Source organism: Plecotus auritus (genome assembly GCF_963455305.1).
Source record: "Plecotus auritus genome assembly, chromosome: 9".
NCBI lineage: Eukaryota > Metazoa > Chordata > Mammalia > Chiroptera > Vespertilionidae > Plecotus > Plecotus auritus.
The window spans coordinates 17,237,218-17,254,920 of record NC_137783.1 but is presented as its reverse complement, the minus strand read 5'-3'; the positions used below and the strand labels follow the sequence as shown (position 1 = coordinate 17,254,920).

General features: G+C 40.6%; 1 protein-coding gene across 1 annotated transcript in view; it reads right to left on the bottom strand.

The window, feature by feature from the left end:
• The window catches only part of STN1 (STN1 subunit of CST complex), a 58,227-nt gene that overhangs the window by 34,682 nt on the left and 5,842 nt on the right, over positions 1–17,703 (bottom strand). The window contains exon 2 of the mRNA XM_080687658.1: positions 4,618–4,691. The gene's annotated coding sequence lies outside the window, so the exon portion shown is untranslated. The remainder of the gene's footprint in view (positions 1–4,617; positions 4,692–17,703) is intronic.

Sequence of the window (17,703 nt, the reverse complement as noted above, 5' to 3'; positions counted from 1 at the left end):
CGCGGCCACGCCTCATTCTGTGCCCCGCGGCGGCGCCGCCCCACGCTCTCTTCCAGGTGTCTGCGGTTTGCGAGGTACTTGTTTCACTCCGGCAGCTCTCCGGTCCCTCCACCCGCCCGGAACCCGCGAGTCTTCGTGGGAATGCAGAGCCCAAATCTCCCAAGACCTTGGGAGCTGGCCTTGAAATTTCTGCTGCCTAAACCCGGCGCTCAAAGTCACCCTTTCACGCCCCCCCTACCCCCCAACCCCCACCCCACCCATATACACACACACCACACATAATACAAGAGAGGTTGGGATTGGTTCGGACAATTTTTTTTTTTGAAGGGCGGTTTTCCTGATATATTAAATGAAAAAGTAAATAAAGCAATACCAAAAGCAGGATTGCATTCTGACATTTTAAATGTTAATTTACCCTTGATAAATAACCTAACACATGCTTTGGGACTCTACAGTCTCACTTGGAGATAATGTCAGAATCTAAATTTGAGCCCTTATGTAAATGTGAGGTTCTCCTCTTACTTTGTCTAGACTCTGGAATATTATACATTTAAGAATTTTTAAAAGCTGGCATTTTGGTAGTAAATTATGGCCACCTTGATGGTGCTTGTTCCCAGTAGTCCTAATTTAAAATGAGAAAAGATAGTAGCCACGTTCCACTCCCATGAACAAATAAGTACATCATGACGTTACATGAGATTGTAATTCTTCCTAATTTACAGGGACTATAAAATGTCAGGAGTATAGGTCACTCTGGTAGGCCATTCCTGGGATGGTAGGTGGTAGCCAAAGAGATCATTGCTAAACCATTAGCAGAGAAGGAACTTCAAGCAGCTGGAATGGAAAATGTGTGTCATTAGAAGGATGGCATTTAATTACATCCCTAGCAACTGAAGAAGCTAAAAAACAGAGTCCTTTGGTAAAGTACAGCATTGCCCAAATTCTATTGCAATGAACAGTTGGGCTGTGGAATTGAGAAGACACCCTTTCTAGTAAGGGGAGACTCTCTTGGAGCAACAACACCCAGGAGGACACCCTGTAGGACAGTGCCTCCAGCTGACCTTTTGGGTGAGAGACAGGTTGGGTGACATTTTCCTGACTGCACACATCTGCTCCAGGGTGGAACCCAAGAAGAAAATCAGTATGGGTGTACTCAGAGCCTGAGAAGAGTTTGGAATGACTTTCATGGCTTTCAGGGGCAGAGTGCTAAGAGTGCTGGAAACAAGGGACCTTGTGGACTCCATGATTACTGCCAGCCTTGGGGAGGGCCACACCTGGGGGGAGGGGTCGTGGTGAGCAGACCAGGAAGGTAGGATTCCTTGGACTCTAAGGATGCTTCTTTTGATCTGAGCCTAAAACATAAAGGAGTCTGTTGCAGCTGAAACCTAAGGTGAGATGTGTAACAACCTAAGGTGAGAAATGGAACAGAATTTCCAGACCGCACAAGCATCTAGAAGAGTTTGGAAGGATCTTCTTCCCTGACATCTCTACCAGGATAGATTCCAGGTTCCCCAAACAACTGCCTAGAGATAGGCAAAGGGACTCCTGAAACCATTAACACTGGAGGGCCCTTCAGCTTGAGATTTCAAAACCCTGCATCCCTGGCCAGATAGCTCAGTTAGTTAGAGCGTTGTCCTGATTGTGGCTTTGATCTTCTGTCAGAATACATAGAAGAAGCAACCAATGAATGCATAAATAAATGGAACAGTGATGTTTCTCTCTCTCTTCCTCTCTCTCTCTCTCTCTCTCTCTCTCTCTCTCTCTCTCTCTGTCTCTCTCTCTCTCTCTCTCAAAACCAATAAGTAAAACTTTTTAAAAAGCTTCCAAAGCACATACTTTAAAATCCAATAGTCAACACTTAATGCTGGGAACCTTTCTTATAGCTTCTCAATGTGAAATAATTTGGTTTTGAAAGCTTTTTGACAGACTGGACAATCTCTTCTAGAAAGTTAAGATTTTAGCAAACTCATCTGGAAAATGAGGTTAAACTATCTCCAACCTCAGAGCTCAAACAAGCTGGACTTAATCATTTATGATGTTTTTACAGGTAGAACGGTGTTCGCCCATTTGCAATTGGATTAGATTTTGTGTTCAAAGTTTATAATAAAGACAGCTTATCAACATTCTTATTATGTTAAGGTTATAACCCTGGGGGGCCACCTTTAGTGACTCAGTGTACCTTGAGCACTTTCTGTGTGCTGTGGGGGAACATTAAGAATTTTTATTTCACTGGAGCAAAAAGAGTGATGCATGTAATAACAAAGCAAGAGCCTAAATTGTGATGAAATACAGAATGTGTGGACTGGATAATAATTACTGTATGGGTTACAGGAGGTAAACTGAGGGGCAGGGGCTCATTAAGTAATGTAACATGTACCCACTGGAACAAGATAAGCACTCAGTACACATAAACTGTTATTATTATTCACTATGGAGATGGGATTTAAGCTGGGGTTTGAGACTATGGAGGAGTTGTTCATTCATTCATTCATTATTCATGACACATTTGTCAAGCATTTTTCAAGATACTGGGAGTAAGAAGGAGATGACACAGATTGGGTTAAGGGTTCATGGAGCTTCCATTCTGTTGTGGGGGAAAGGGAAAGGACAGTAAACAAATAAATTAATGAAATAAGTATAGATTGTTCTCAGTGTTTCCAAGCAAATAAAAAGTGTATTATAATCACCCATAAGAGAGTGTGGTGTTTACTTTATATAGATCTGTTTTAATCGAATCAGGTAAAGTGACATTTAGGCTGAGACCTGAAGGATGAAGAGGAGCCGGTCATGCAGGAAACAATGCTAAGGAAAGAGCATTGCAGAGAGCAATCAGAATGTCTGGAGGCAGGAAAGGACGTCCCAGTTGTAGGAACAGAAGAGCGTGTAGGGGAAAGTGGTTTTGAAAGCAATTGGAGAGATAAGCAGAAGGCAGATCCCAAAGAATGGGATGTATGGTGGGGATTTTATTCTCAGTATGCCATGATAGGTAGGGATTTTATTCTCAGTCTCCCTATACGTAAAGAGGGGTGTAATACTGTGATGAGGTGGGAGCAAGGCAAAGGCAGCAGGATGAGCAAGGCACGTTTGTGGGCAAGCCAACACAGCAGCTGGCTGAAGAGAGCTGCCGTGGACACACCTGGAGACCAGGATTTTAGCTAGATCCAGAAGGGCTTGAATTAATTTCTACTTTCATTCCCTGTAAGCAATAGGGGTATTGATTATTGATCAGAGGAGTGATTTGATTAATTTTTAAATATTGCAGGCATACCTGCCACATCTAACATACTATGGTAGGGAATACAAAAAGATTGTAAGAAGACTTCTCTACCCAATTTACAGATTCTATTTTAAAACTGTCTTAGGCCCAGCTGGCGTGGCTCATTGGTTGAGCATTGACCTATGAACCAGGAGGTCACAGTTCGATTCCTGGTCAGGGCACATGCTTGGTTTTCGGGTTTGATCCTCAGTAGGGGGCATGCAGGAGACAGCCAACCAATAATTCACTCCCATCATTGATGTTTCTATCTCTCTCTCCCTCTCCCTTACTTTGAAATCAATAAAAAAGTATTTTTAAAAAACTCTCTTGGGGGTGGATTGGTTATTTTTCAGGCTTATAGTCTAAGGATTACAATATTTGTCTTAATTTATCACAATCTACTTCAGGTTAATACTAATTTAACTTTAGAAAAATATAAAAACATTTCAATATACCTCTATTTCCTTTCCCATTCTTAGTGCTGTTATTATCATTTATATTACATCTATATATGCTATAAACCCACAAGATAATGCTATAATTACTTGTTTATACAGTCATATGTCTTTTAAAGAAGGTAAGAAATGAGAAAAAGATAAGCATAGTCTTTATAAAAATGTTTGTATTTATTGATTTTAGAGATAGAGGAAGGGAGAGAGAGAAAAACATCTATTTGTTGTTCCATTTATTTACACATTCATTGGTTGATTCTTGAGTGTGCCCTGACTGGGAATCAAACCTGCAACTTTGGCATATCCAAGTGACACTCTAATCAACTGAGCTGCCTGGCCAGGGCCCTCATAATCTTGTATATTAGCCATATAATGATCATCTCTGGTGCTATTCATTTCTCCCTGTAGGTATAGGTGCTCCAAATTGAATAAGCCCCTTGAACTGTGACTGAAGTACTGTTGGTGCTCATGGCCTGCCCTGCCAAAACATCTATGTTGATCAAGCTGGGACTGGGGGTGGGTATGTGGCAAGCTGGGACTGGGGGAGGGTGTGGGGCATGAGACCAGCCCCAGGCCAGAATGCCACAGACTCCCATTGTTCTTACCTGAAGTTCAGCTATTTTTCAGATATAGATGCTTTTCAGATTTTTCAATTGCCTTTGATCTATTCTCAGAGTACTAAAATGGTTGTTTTGGCCAAATTTGTCCTGTTTTGTGGTTGCGTTTTTGGGGAGACCATTTGCTGATTTTCTCAATCAGCTATGGCTGGAAATCCCTGATGGTAGGGTTCGTAGTTAACAGTAGGTCCTTTGGGTCAAGCATAATGCGGTAGCTCAAGAAATAAGGGGTGAAGGATTGAATTGTAGAATGAGGTCAGAAATTACCTAGCTGGAGAAAGCAGTTACTTACAGCCCATCCTTCCTCATGGAGTTTTAAGTCGATTTCTAAGTCAGCAGGAGACATGTAATCCGCTGGAGCATTTCCTGGAATGAGAAGAACCAGAAATGATGTCAAAGGACAGCTGAGTGTGAGATACCTTCTAGGTCTTTACATTTAAACTAACTCTTCTTTTTAGCCCAAATGGTCTGATGTGACCAAAGGGGATCCAGAGATGAGGGTGATGACCTTTGCAAAGATGAAGAGAGCAGGAGGTAAGGGGCTGGGGTTCATCCTGGAGAGCAGAGAATAACTTTTTCATTAGGAACACTTGTGTCCCAAGGGCCTGAGTTGAGCGCATGAGAAAGAATTTTGCATTTTGTGTTTTAAAAGTCTGTATCCTGAAGAAAGTAGAATGGTGGTTGCCAGGGACTGGGAGGAGGAGAAAATAGGCAGTTATTGTTTAATGGGTACAGAGTTTCAGTTTTGCAAGATGAAAAGCGTTATGGAGCTGGATGGTGATGATGGTTGTACAGCAATGTGAATGTACTTTTAATATCACTATACTGTGCACTTAAAAATTATTAAGATGGTAAATGTTATGTATATTTTATCACAATAAAAAAATGAAAAGAAGAGTTGTATCTCAGTGTGATGCTGAGCATGGTGTGGTTTGTACTATGTAAACCTATGTGACAGTCACCTGTGCACCACATTATACCTGGTCATTTAAGACACAAATTCACCCAGTGTCTTGCCAAGGGTGGAGGTTCCTGTGTGTACTGGGTAGTTTATGAGATAGGTGGACTATTTTGAATTGGACTCATGCTCATAATGAGCTGAGTGGAAACAATCATGCCTTGTTCTTCACCTCAAGTCTTGGATACACATTCACTTTTCTGAGAAAATCCCAGAGTGTTGCTATGACAGATGTCCTTAGAGGGGCTGAGCTGGTAACACAACTGCTTCCCTAGAGACCACCATCTACCAGTGAGCACACCAGCTGGAAAATAAACTATCTGTGTCTTACTCTTATTTTTCTATTTTTATTATAAAAATGCCACAAAGAGTGTATGGCACCTGGAGCTGACTAAGGATCTAGTTTTGGAGAAATGGAATGAAAAGTCCTAAAATAACGGAGCAAAATGTTGATATCTGTCCAAGCAGATAATTGTCTAAGCCAGAATAAAAGGACTACTAAAAATGTCAAAAAGAGATGAGAACCTTTCTTTTTATGCAGGACTTTTATAAAAGTTTATAATCTTGATCAAATAAATTGTGTATAGACATGCACACAATTTTGAAACTAATGAAAAATTATGGTGTATTTTCTAATTTTTAAATGTTGAGTATATGTTACTTATTTAATAACAAAAGTCATTTAAAATCAACATCCCTTAAATCTCACAAATGTAATGTTAAGTGAAAGAAGCCAGACATATAAGAGAGTATATACTGTATGATTCTATTTATATAAAGAACAAAACCAGGCAAAACTATTCTATGGTGTTAGAAGTCAGGATATTGGTTACCCTTTAGTTGGGGGTGGTGATTGAGAATAGAAGAATGAAAGGGCTCTTGAGTATATTTAATGTTTCTTGATCTTTAACTATTTATTTCAAGAAAATATTTTTTCAAGTTTTCATCCTTAGTATTTAAAGTTGAGAGAAATTAGAAAGTAAAAACTAATTAAATGCATAAAATCCCACATTTTGTGTTATTGTCACTTGCATAGAAAAATAGACCATTTTAAATGTTAATGTAACTTAAGAGATGAGCTATATCATCATCCTGATTTTTCTTAATTATTTGACATGTACCAATAGGCTCAAGTAGCCACGGCATTTCATAAGCATTAGCATAAAGCTGGCCAATGGAATAGAATTTTGATTTTCTTATCAATTTATCATTCTCCCCAGGGCTACTTTCAATCAAGGAAAAATTGAACTCTCCAATGATGTCAAAGACAGCATATTGCAGAGGTTAATTAATGAGTCACCCAGAGAAGATTGAACAGCCATTGTGTTGACATGTTTAAGAGCTAATAGGTCCTGATGATGTAATTTGCAGTAGTGCTTGATGTATATTAGCTGAATGGGTGACAGCTGCTGTGGGCCTTGTAGATTAAAGTGTGAAGCATGGGGAGGTGAGTGCTTTCAAATGGAGAGAGACTTTTATAGAACGAGTGAATTCAACCTGGTCACACTGGTTACTCTGCTTGGGAAAGCCTGCTCAACTAATACAGATTTTACCAGGCCTAACACAATCTCAACTCCAAGATCACTTCATCAACTCCAGTAAACACTGATGCTCCCTTCCCTGAACTCCAGTAGTACTTACAGTCAGTATTAAACACTTTAGCACTTATTTTTTGAATGTTTATTATGTTTCCCCAACTTGGTGATAAGTTACTTAAGGACTTAATTATTTCTGCATCTCTGCAAAATGTTGATAATTTCCAAGCAGAGGGATGGTTACATGTAGGTTTATTCTATTCTTTCTACTTTTGTGTATTTAAAAATTCCCTTGGAAACAGGATTGGCAGATTTAGCAAATAAAAATGCAGGATGCCCAGTTAAATTTGAATTTCAAATAAACAATAAATAATTTTTTGCTATTAATAATTTATACTTTTTATAGTATGACAATATTTCATATCTTTTAATTTAATCATATAATCATTTTATTATAGCATATATATTGATGTTATATACTTATATTATTTTATTACATGTTCCCATGACCCATATTTATACTAAAAAGTATTGTTTATATGAAATGAAAATTTAACCGAGTGTCCTGTATTTTACCTGGCAACCTGACTTGCTAGAAACTTAAAAACATGATTGGCTAAGAGAAATGGATGGTAGAGACAGTACAATGTTTCTTAGATTGTGATCTGCTGTCACTTGCATCAGAAACCCCGAGGAACCCTGTTAAAAAGGCAGCTCCCTATGGTCCCGTGCCCTCACTCTCTAGGTGCCAAATTAGTATTTCTGCTGGTGGGGTTCTGCTTTAGCAATAAAGACCCCAGGTGATTCTGGTGCTGTTGCTAGCTGACCTGGAATCTATGCTGTTTCTAGTTTTTGTGATATGCTCTTTTATTTCCGTATAGTGGCCAGACTTGAGCAACTTCTACTGTTTTTGTGTCAGGGACCTGCCTTAAGAGATGTTACTATTCCTGTTCCATGATTCACCCCTAAAGATTACAGGTCAAATACTATCCTAATGGCCTTTTGTAGTTAAGCTACTCCTTGAAAATTCATTCAATGGCCTAGCTTCTTAACTACTGATGTATATTCTACTAATACATATTCATTGTTACTGAGAAAATGATAGTTGACAAATTTACACCTCCCTTTAGTATTTTAAGGTCAGGGCTTCTAGGGCAACCAAATCTCCTGGTTTGCTTGGGACTGTTCCAGTTTTAGCACTGATATCCCCATGTCCTGGGCTACCCTCACTCCTGGTTGCCCCTGGTCATCCTATCTGTAGTAGATATCATAGTATGCCACCCAGATCTCCACTTCAGGACCAAGGCACTGTTTTCACCAGAGCTGGTAGTATGAGCTCACAGTTGACACCCTACTCAGGAAATTGCCTCCCTCAAAATTATGCCTTGTCCCCAGGGTCAGTAACCAATTGATGCAGCCAGCCCCAATCTTCAATTCAAGACATTTCTGATTACCCATTTCAGTGTCAGAGCTCCATGTAGGGTCAGCTGAGGCCTCTGTTACGCCTGCCCTACAATTCAACTTCTCCCTCTACCTGATCCTGCTTCCTTTACCCCCTCACAGGAGCAGCTCCTGAATGCTCTCCCTAATACACCCCTACAGGCAAATCTAGAATCTAAGAATCTGGATGAACCTGACCTCCAATAATTGGAACAACAGTAGGGTGGTCTTAGGAAGCAGATTCTAAAATAAGATTTTGGAGTTGGGTTACCTGCTGACTGGCTGGTAACAAGAACTCCTCACTAGAGGCCCTGAGGAGGTAGCAGTGCAAACAGTAAAACTTTCAGCAGTGGCAAACTGGGATGGGATGCCAGCAGAAGAGAATGAGCTGGAGGGTGCAGCATCCTGGGCATCCAGAGGTTCAGGGGAAGTAGCAATGTAAGGCCAATGGACTGGGATAGCTCCTACTGGAGAAAGACAAGAAAGGCGGAGAGTGATTAATCACCAACTGAAGAGACCAGACCTCCTGAGGTTGAGGCACAGAACTTAAATTATAAGGTAACAGAGCTCCAATGAAGACAGAATTCTCAATCGTAGCAAGTCGGCTATGTCAAAGTCCTGGCCTTAATTGGGAAAGATTGAGATTTTGTGATATGGGAGAGGACATGTGGGTTGATATTCTTGTACATCTTGACTCCACAGATTTCCTCTGAATCCTCTGGGTTACGGAAGGGGCCCACTCTCCAGGTTAAAAGTTTGCACTCCCCACTCTCAAGAGTTGCCTTGCAAGAAAAATTATTGCCTTTCCTCAAAGAATCTTACTCACTCCACCACACCCACTTCCTACTGCAAACCAGTAATTAGAATTAAATCACAACATAAGTGATGGTCCTGATAAAGAGAAAAGAGACTAAACTGTACTGGCAGAAGCTGGAAAAGTATAGATCCTGAGTATGCATGGTTAAGGGGAGTGGGAGTGGGAAGAATGAACAATTGGATAAGGAAAAATTCATTGATAAGATAGCATTCTCCCATGATATGGGAGTTCACCATGACAAGGACCCAATGAGATGGTGCTACCACACTACTAGGATGACTCTTGGAAGCTTGGAGAAAATAGTACATCAAATAGGTCTGCTATATCAATGATAATCATATTAATCACACTAGGTGGGCAAGAAGTGTCAGTATGTTGAAGGTCTTGGTCATACACTTGTGCTTCAAAGGGAAGGAGTTAAATCTACAGAGATTCAAGGCTCCGCTACACCAGTGAATTTGCAGTAGTGAATTTTGAAGGGTGTAGAGGCTGGGCTATACTGGGACATCCCTTCAAAATAAAGATCGAATTGTTGCAGTTCATGTCTTCCATTACTAAGAAGGAAGCACAATGCCTGGTAGGCTCTTAGGGTTCTGCAAGCAGCATTTTCCACCCTCAGGAGTACTTCTTTGGCTCTTTGGCTGGTAACTGAGATGTGTAGCTGACTGGTGCTTTGAAGCAAGGCCAGGGTGCGGTGACAGCAGCCCTGACACTTGGGCTTTTCTAACCAGCACACCTGTTCATTTAAAGTCATGGGCATTGCCATGTAACCCCCCCTCCACCACTCCCCTAAAATCTTCAGTGAAGAGGTACCTTTCTCTCACTGTAGGTGCAACAGGAGATGGAATTTGTTATCCAAACTCCTGTGCTATAAAACAGACTCTAATATAGATATGTAAAGCCCCAGACAACAGAGAACCTAAGTACCCTGAAAATTTCATAATGCCATGGAAACTGAGCCAACTATGGGATGGGAAGGAAGGCCCCAGGAGACAATTGGGTGGCACATCTAATTCATCATTATACAAATTGGAAAGTGGAGAGGAGTTGTTAAAAATGAGCCTAATGAGTTATACAAGGCAATAAAATATCAATGCTTTTCACATTTGTTCTCAAACAATAGAAAATATGAAAGTGCTGCTGAAGCTTTAACCCATGTTTCCTGGTTATCCCGGAAAGGAGATATAATTGGGATCCGATATAAAGTCGTGTTTCTCTGGCTCTTCCCCCTGATACCAGGTGGCATCGCCATTTCGCTTCTCTGGCTCTGCTCCAGCTCCCCAGGATTCTGTCTGTGGCTGAGGCAGCCAGTACCTGGGACAAAAGTGTCTAATTTATCCTGCAGATGCCCTGGCTGCCCCAAAGGCAGGGAAGCCGCTGTGGGGGCTGCCAGCCCCCAGACTGGTATTCCTTAATTCCCCTATTCTAAATTAAAACCCTTGGCCTCTATTCTTTTTTACAATACCCTTTAATTTCTTTATAACTTTTACCCATATATAAAATACTAATGGGTGTACTTGTTTAATTAATGTCTACTTCACCAACTGGACTATAAGCTCCATGAGATCAGAAACAATGTCTGTTTTGCTAAGTACTACATCCCTAACTCAAAAATGAATGAATGAAGTAGATTATGGAACTCATTGAGAAACACAGTTGTATATACAACGGGAATATTTTTTAACTACTTTGAGGAGAATATAAGGAGATAAATTTTGGAAGCAATTGTGTCTGTGGCCATATGCTAGGTCTTTTTAGTCTCCAACCTCCACAGGTGTGAGAGTCTAAATATTCCAATGCCTAGATGTTTCAATGAGGCATAAGACTTTGATTCTAGTAAATTGAACAATTCTCCTTTCCATTGGGAACTTGTTTCTCTCTATTCTTCTTCTTTTTTTTTTAAAAAAATATTTTATTGATTTTTTACAGAGATGAAGGGAGAGGGATAGAGAGTTGGAAACATTGATGAGAGAGAAACATTGATCAGCTGCCTCCTGCACACCCCCTACTGGGGATATACCTGCAACCAAGGTACTTGCCGTTGACCGGAATTGAACCTGGGACCCTTCAGTCCGCAGGCCAACGCTCTATCCACTGAGGCAAACAGGTTAGGGCCTCTCTATTCTACTTTTGTGTTGAAGATCAAAGAACTTATTATTTGAAGACATGAGGTTGAACAAGACTTTATATATTAGTTTAGCAGCACCTCCTTAACAAGTCTATACAGACTGATCATGAATTGGGTGGAGTTCAAAGCAAAGTTTTACTTCAGGAATTTCCTGAAATAACTCTCCACAAAAGTTTGGCTCTCATAAATGAAGATTACATAGACCTTATGAACTGTGCATGCACATTTTAAAACTTCCTGGGATCATAAAGAAGTTTCCAGTTATGATGTTACCAGTTTATAATGATCAGGGGCACTTTGAACATACTTTTCTTCATATTCCATTGTGATAATTGTAATATATTACAATAATTTGTTTATGCATCAGTCTCTTCTACCTCTGGACTGTGCCCTCCTCAAGGGCAGGAATACAGTAGTTTCTTAGAGAGAGACAGTTCTAATCCAATTCACCACTTGTTATCTCTGTAACACTGGATAGGTCATTTGAATTATCTTAATTTCCCTCCTTTTAAAACAATTATGACAAATTTAAACATACAGACAAATGTAAAAAGTAATAAAAATTAATGTCTACCTACCACCAATTTTATAAATTTGTAATATTTTGTCAAATGTGACAAAGAGAATAACATGTGTTCATCAAATCCTATTTCATTTTCTTCCTTCTGGGCACACAAAAGGACTACATCTCTCACCCTACTTTGCAGTTAGATTGGTAGCTGAGCCCTGCGCCGGTTTGGCTCAGTGGATGGAGCGTTGGCCTGCAGACTGAAGGGTCCCCCCCAGGTTCAATTCCAGTCAGTCTGGAATTCCAATTCCAATTGCGTGGTTGCAGGCTCTATCCCCAGTAGGGGGCGTGCAGGAGGCAGCCCATCAATGATTCTCTCTCATCAGTGATGTTTCCATCTCTCTCTTCCTCTCTGAAATCAATAAAAATATATTTAAAAAGAGGATTGGTAGCTGAGACTAGTTGTGCCAATGGGCTGTAAGCAGATGTGGTGTGTATTACTTCCAAGGTAAGCATAGAAGAATGACTGAATCTGTGCTCTCTTCCTCTTTGCAGAGACTGTGGAAGCCATGCTTTGAAATGGCAGTATCAGAAGACTCTGAAACCTCCATCAGCTGGTATCCCTAAATGGATCGGTGTCTGAGGATCTTGCCTGACCTATCTACATCTTCATCAACACTGAGTTTTGTCAGTTTGATGATCTGAAATCATTGTTTTAATTTGTATTTTGCTTATGATTATGCGTGTTGTTGAGCATCTTTTCAAATGCTTGTTTGTCATTTAGTTTCTTCTATGAATGCATATTCATCCATGGTGGTGGTGGGGTTCATTGTCCCAGTGTTTTGTAGGAATACTTTATATACAGGGGTGGGCAAAAGTAGGTTTTCAGCTACTCGTATGGAAAATAATATAGTAATTAATAAATAATAAACTGTGTTTTGCACACTCACAACTGTGAACCTACTTTTCCCACCCCTGTATTTTGGACACTAATGTTTTATCAGCTACATTCTCTGCAAATACTTTCTCTGAATTTATAGCCTATATTTTTACTTTGTTTAAAGTATATCTGATGTATGAAAGTTTAAATTTATTGGTCTTTTTCTCTTACTTTATGTGAGAATTCTTTCCTATTTCAAGATCATAAAGGTATTTTCTTATATTTATTTTTGAAAAAAATATTTTTATTGATTTCAGAGAGGAAGGAAGAGGAAGAGAGAGATAGAAACATCAATGATAAGAGAGAATCACTGATCAGCTGCCTCCTGCATGTCCCACACTGGGGATCAAGCCTGCAATCACAACTGGGGCATGTGCCCTGACTGAGAATTGAACCGTGACCTCCTGGTTCATAGGTCGATGCTCAACCACTGACCCACGCCAGCCAGGCTTAACTATTTAAAACAAAAATAAGATGAAAACACTTCCATGTTTACTGCAGCATTATTCACCATAGCCAAGATGTGAAAACAACATAAGTATCTGTCAGTGAATGAATGGATAAAGATGTGATACATACACAAACACACATACATAGAATATTATTCATCCATGAGAAAGAATGACATTCTGCCATTTGTCACCACATGGGTGGACCTTGAGGGCATCATGCTAAATGAAATACTAAGTCAGACAAAGACAAATACTGTATGGTATTATTTATACAGTATTCTAAAAAAGCCAAACTCATAGAAACAGAGACTAAAATGGTGGTTACCAGGGTGGGGGCGGAGGTAGGGTAGGGGGAAAAGGGAAGATAATTGGTCAAAAGGTACAAACTTCCAGTTACAAGATGAATAAATTCTGGGGATTGAATGTATAACATAGTAGTTATAGTTAATATTGTATTATATATTTGAAAGTTGTTAAGAGAGTAGATTTTTTTTTATCCTCACCTAAGAATATTTTTTTCTATTGATTTTTAGAGAGAGTGGAAGGAGAGGAAGAAGACAGAGAAAAACACCAATGTGAGAGAGACACATTGATTGGTTGACTCCTGCATGCCCCTGATCAGGGCGGGGAGCAACCAAGGTACATGCCCTTGACTGGAATTGAACCTGGGGCCCTTCAGTCCCCAGGCCAATGCTCCATCCACTGAGCCAAACTGGCTAGGGCAAGAAAGTAGATCTTAAATGTGCTTACCACAAAAAAGATATGGTAATTATGTGATGTGATGGAGTAGTTAGCTAACAGCTCTGTGGTGATCATCATTTTGCAATATGTAAGTGTATCAACATGTTGTACACCTCAAGCTTACCCAATGTTATATTTGTTAATTCTATCTTTAAACAGCTGGGGTGGGGGGAGGAAGGGGGAAGGAGATTTTGGGGAAGGCAGCTCTGAGACTAAGATAAAACGTCCCGAAAGTTTATCACTTGGAGAACATGGTTGGGTCCAACACCTGTGGAAAGGAAGGAAAGGAAGTAGGATTGGGCAGGGAGAAGGTGGACTGTGAAATAGATTCAGCAAAGGTCTCCACTAAGCCTGTTGGGATCTCTGGAGTTTGGATGGCCTTTCAGAATTGTCTTGCATTGGGGTAAGAAAGCCAGGTCTTGATGTACACTGGCATCAACAAGTCAATGGATGAGGAAGAAGATGTGACCTGGGGAGAGGGGACTCATTAGCGGGTCATTTCTGGAGAGCACTGTCTCCTATCACCTGAGGAAGTAAGTCCTTCAGTCTTGAAGGGGGTAGTGGGTGACACATTTAGCACCACTCCTGTAGCAAAGCCAGTTTTCTGTCATTCTGCCCAATGACACTTTAAGTTTGTCAATAAAACCCCACTTAGCCCTTTCAATGACAACTGATATAGCTAAGAACAGCACTGGCTTTTGGCTCTTGCTCCTCAACTCTGGCTTCTTGTGTTAAAACTAGAGGCCTGATGCACGAAATTCATGCAAGGGGCTTGGTCCCCACCGCCATGGAGGCCGCCTCTGCCTTGGCATCGGCCTCCGTCCACCGTGGTGGCTGGGGGCCTCTGCTGCCTCTGCCTTGGCCCCCGCCACCAGTGCTTCGTCCGGTCTAATTAGCATATTACGATTTTATTATTATAGATATCGACCAACATCATTTGATTGCTGTCCCTCCTGAGTGCTTAACTTCTTGTGTTAAGCAAATTGGAAAAGATAAAATGTCTTCTATATCAGAGACATCACTGTTCTTTTATTTTTTACTTTCAATATGATTTTGTATTGGTTTCAGGTGTATAGCATAGTGGTTAGACAATCATATATTTTACAAAGCATTCCCATCCCTCCACCTCCCATATCTCCAGTACGCACCTGGCACCAAACATAGTTATCGCAATAGTCACTTTTCTTCTTCTTCTTTTCAAATCCTGCTTTCACCTTCTCATTGTTTAAGACCCATTGACGTAGTTCTAAATCTCTGGTTAATTTTCCACCTGCTCTTGGGAATTAAAGAAATACTGATATTTTTCCCTTCTGTGTAGCACACAAGTAAGAAATACTTTGACTATACAAAAACCATTATTCTTTAATAAAAATGGTGTTTATTGAAGCTGAAGAAGTACATCACCTAATAGTGCTTTTACATTAATAATTGAGCTAGCTTGCTTTTCCAGCTCAATAGGGTAATTTGAAAATAATTCAGTTGGCCTGGTTTACAGGAGCGCACCGCATTGTAAACGAGTTTATCTGGAGAATATGGATGCTATCAAAACATAATGGAACATAACCTCCCTTTGGAAAAGTAAATCATGCAGCTTGAGGAGAAGATGAAGGGAAGCCCTTTGGGAGAGAGCTGGTGCTTCTGAGTTTGTTGGTTTAGCAAGATTGGTTCTGGGTTTGGATGGCAGTAATACTTGGCTTCAAAGCAGCCTTGATCCTTCAATAATTCCCTAATCCTTGTTGTTATGTGAACCAGCAAACATTTGAAAGGCAAAGCTGTAGCACAGAATTAGGATGGTTTCCTAAGTGAGACAGAAAGTCTCAATGGTACAAAGGACTTGCAGTGTTCCACTTGAAACCTGTGTTTTGAGGATTTTCGTGAATATTGAATAGAAGCAAAATGTTCTACATATCTGAGGATAAAATTATTGGTGTTAACCACAAGTAAAAAAACCACCAAAGCGCTTCCATATTATAGGAAGAGTCACAAAGATGGGGAGATCTCCCCCATTTAAAGGACATGTCTGAAATTCCATGGAATAGGACAGAACCTAAGGTAACAGAGAAGGTAGAAAAGAGAACGTTCCAGATGTTTAAATGACAACACTGAAGTCTAAGTCAGAGGCCAGTGCGATCACTGCTTTATAAATCATCTTTGTTAAAACAAGAAGAAGGTGTCCTTTGGGTAGACAGACTCACAGCCTCTCAGCCTAGTTAATAAAATGTGGACTGAATTTCAGCCTCCCCTTACCCTTTCAGGGGTGTGCTTTTGTGCGATGCACAAAAAAACAAACTATTAGTCTTTCCACAAGCCAAAGAGAAATCTGGAAACCAGAATGCCCAACTTGATTGATTTGGGAGTGAGGTGATTAGAGTCAGCACAGTTTGAACACAAAGGTTCAAACAGAACATAACTTTTCCAGCAGTCAGGCATGGATCAGGGTAGATAAGACTTGGCAGCATGGTCATGGGATGGAAATCAGGAGGGCACTGTTGATTTCGGTAGGGTATATCCAGAGTGGGATAGAGAAGACTGACTGGAGAACTCTATCTCCAGGGGTCAGGCTCTAGGAGAGGATCTGAATGAAGAATGATAACAAGGGGTACATGGGAAACTGGTCAGTATCCTAGTCTGTATAATGTTGTACTTTGATGCTGAAGTATTTTTATTATTTATTTTTATTGATTTCAGAGAGGAAGGGAGAGAGAGAGAGAGAGAAACATCAATGATGAGAGAGAATCATTGATCGGCTGCCTCCTGCACACCCCACTCTGGAGATCGAGCCTGCAACCCGGGCATGTGCCCTGACCAGGAATTGAACCATGATCTCCTGGTTCATAGGTCGATGCTCAATCACTGAGCCAAGCTGGCCAGGTGATGCTGAAGTTTTTTGTTTTTGTTTTTGTTTTTTTTTTTTTAAAAATATATTTTTATTGATTTCAAAGAGGAAGGGAAAGGGAGGGAGAGATAGAAACATCAATGATGAGAATCATTGGGGCCTCCTGCACCCCCCCACCTGGGGATCAAGCCCGCAACCCAGGCATGTACCCTTGGCTGGAATTGAACTCAGAACCCTTCAGTACGCAGGCCAACGCTCTATCCACTGAGCCAAACCAGCTATGGCATATAGTACTCCTTTTTAAAGTAAAATTTTGATTTACTTAATATTGTTTCAATGATATATTGTTGCTTAACAAACGTCCCTAAAACTTAGTGCCTTAAATTAACAGCAATTGCTTATTTACTTCATGAATCTGCTGGGCAGGGCTCAGTGGGGAAGGCCTGGATCTCCTCCACTTGCTGTCAGCTGGGGTCATTTGGCTAGAAACTGGAAGATAACTTCAAGATGGTTTATTCACATGGCTGGCAAGTTGATGCTGGCTGTTAGGTGGGAGCTCTACCAGGACTGAGGGCCTGGGACCCATGTTCCTTTCCTCCCAGGCCTCTCTTCATGGGCCTCATCATGGGTTGTTTGGACTTTCTCAGAGCATGGTGGCTAGTTTCCAAAACTGAGTGTCCAAGTGACAGTTTCCAAGACTGAGTGTCCAAGTGACAGGAAGCAGAAACTGCCAATTTCTTAAGGAATGGGTCTGGAAACTGGCAGTGTCACTTCTGCCATATTATATTAGTTAAGCAGTCATAGCTCCAAGATTCATAGACACCCCTCTTGACAGGAGGAGTTTCAAAAACATGTAGTGGCTATACGTTAAAATTATACATACAGAAAAACATACAAATCATAAGAGCAGAGTCTAGTGAATTTTTTCATAATAAACCCACCCATATAGTCAGCATCCAGAGGTCTTCCCCTGTGACCTTTTCTAGTCACTACCTCCTCAAGGGTAACCAACATCCTGATCTC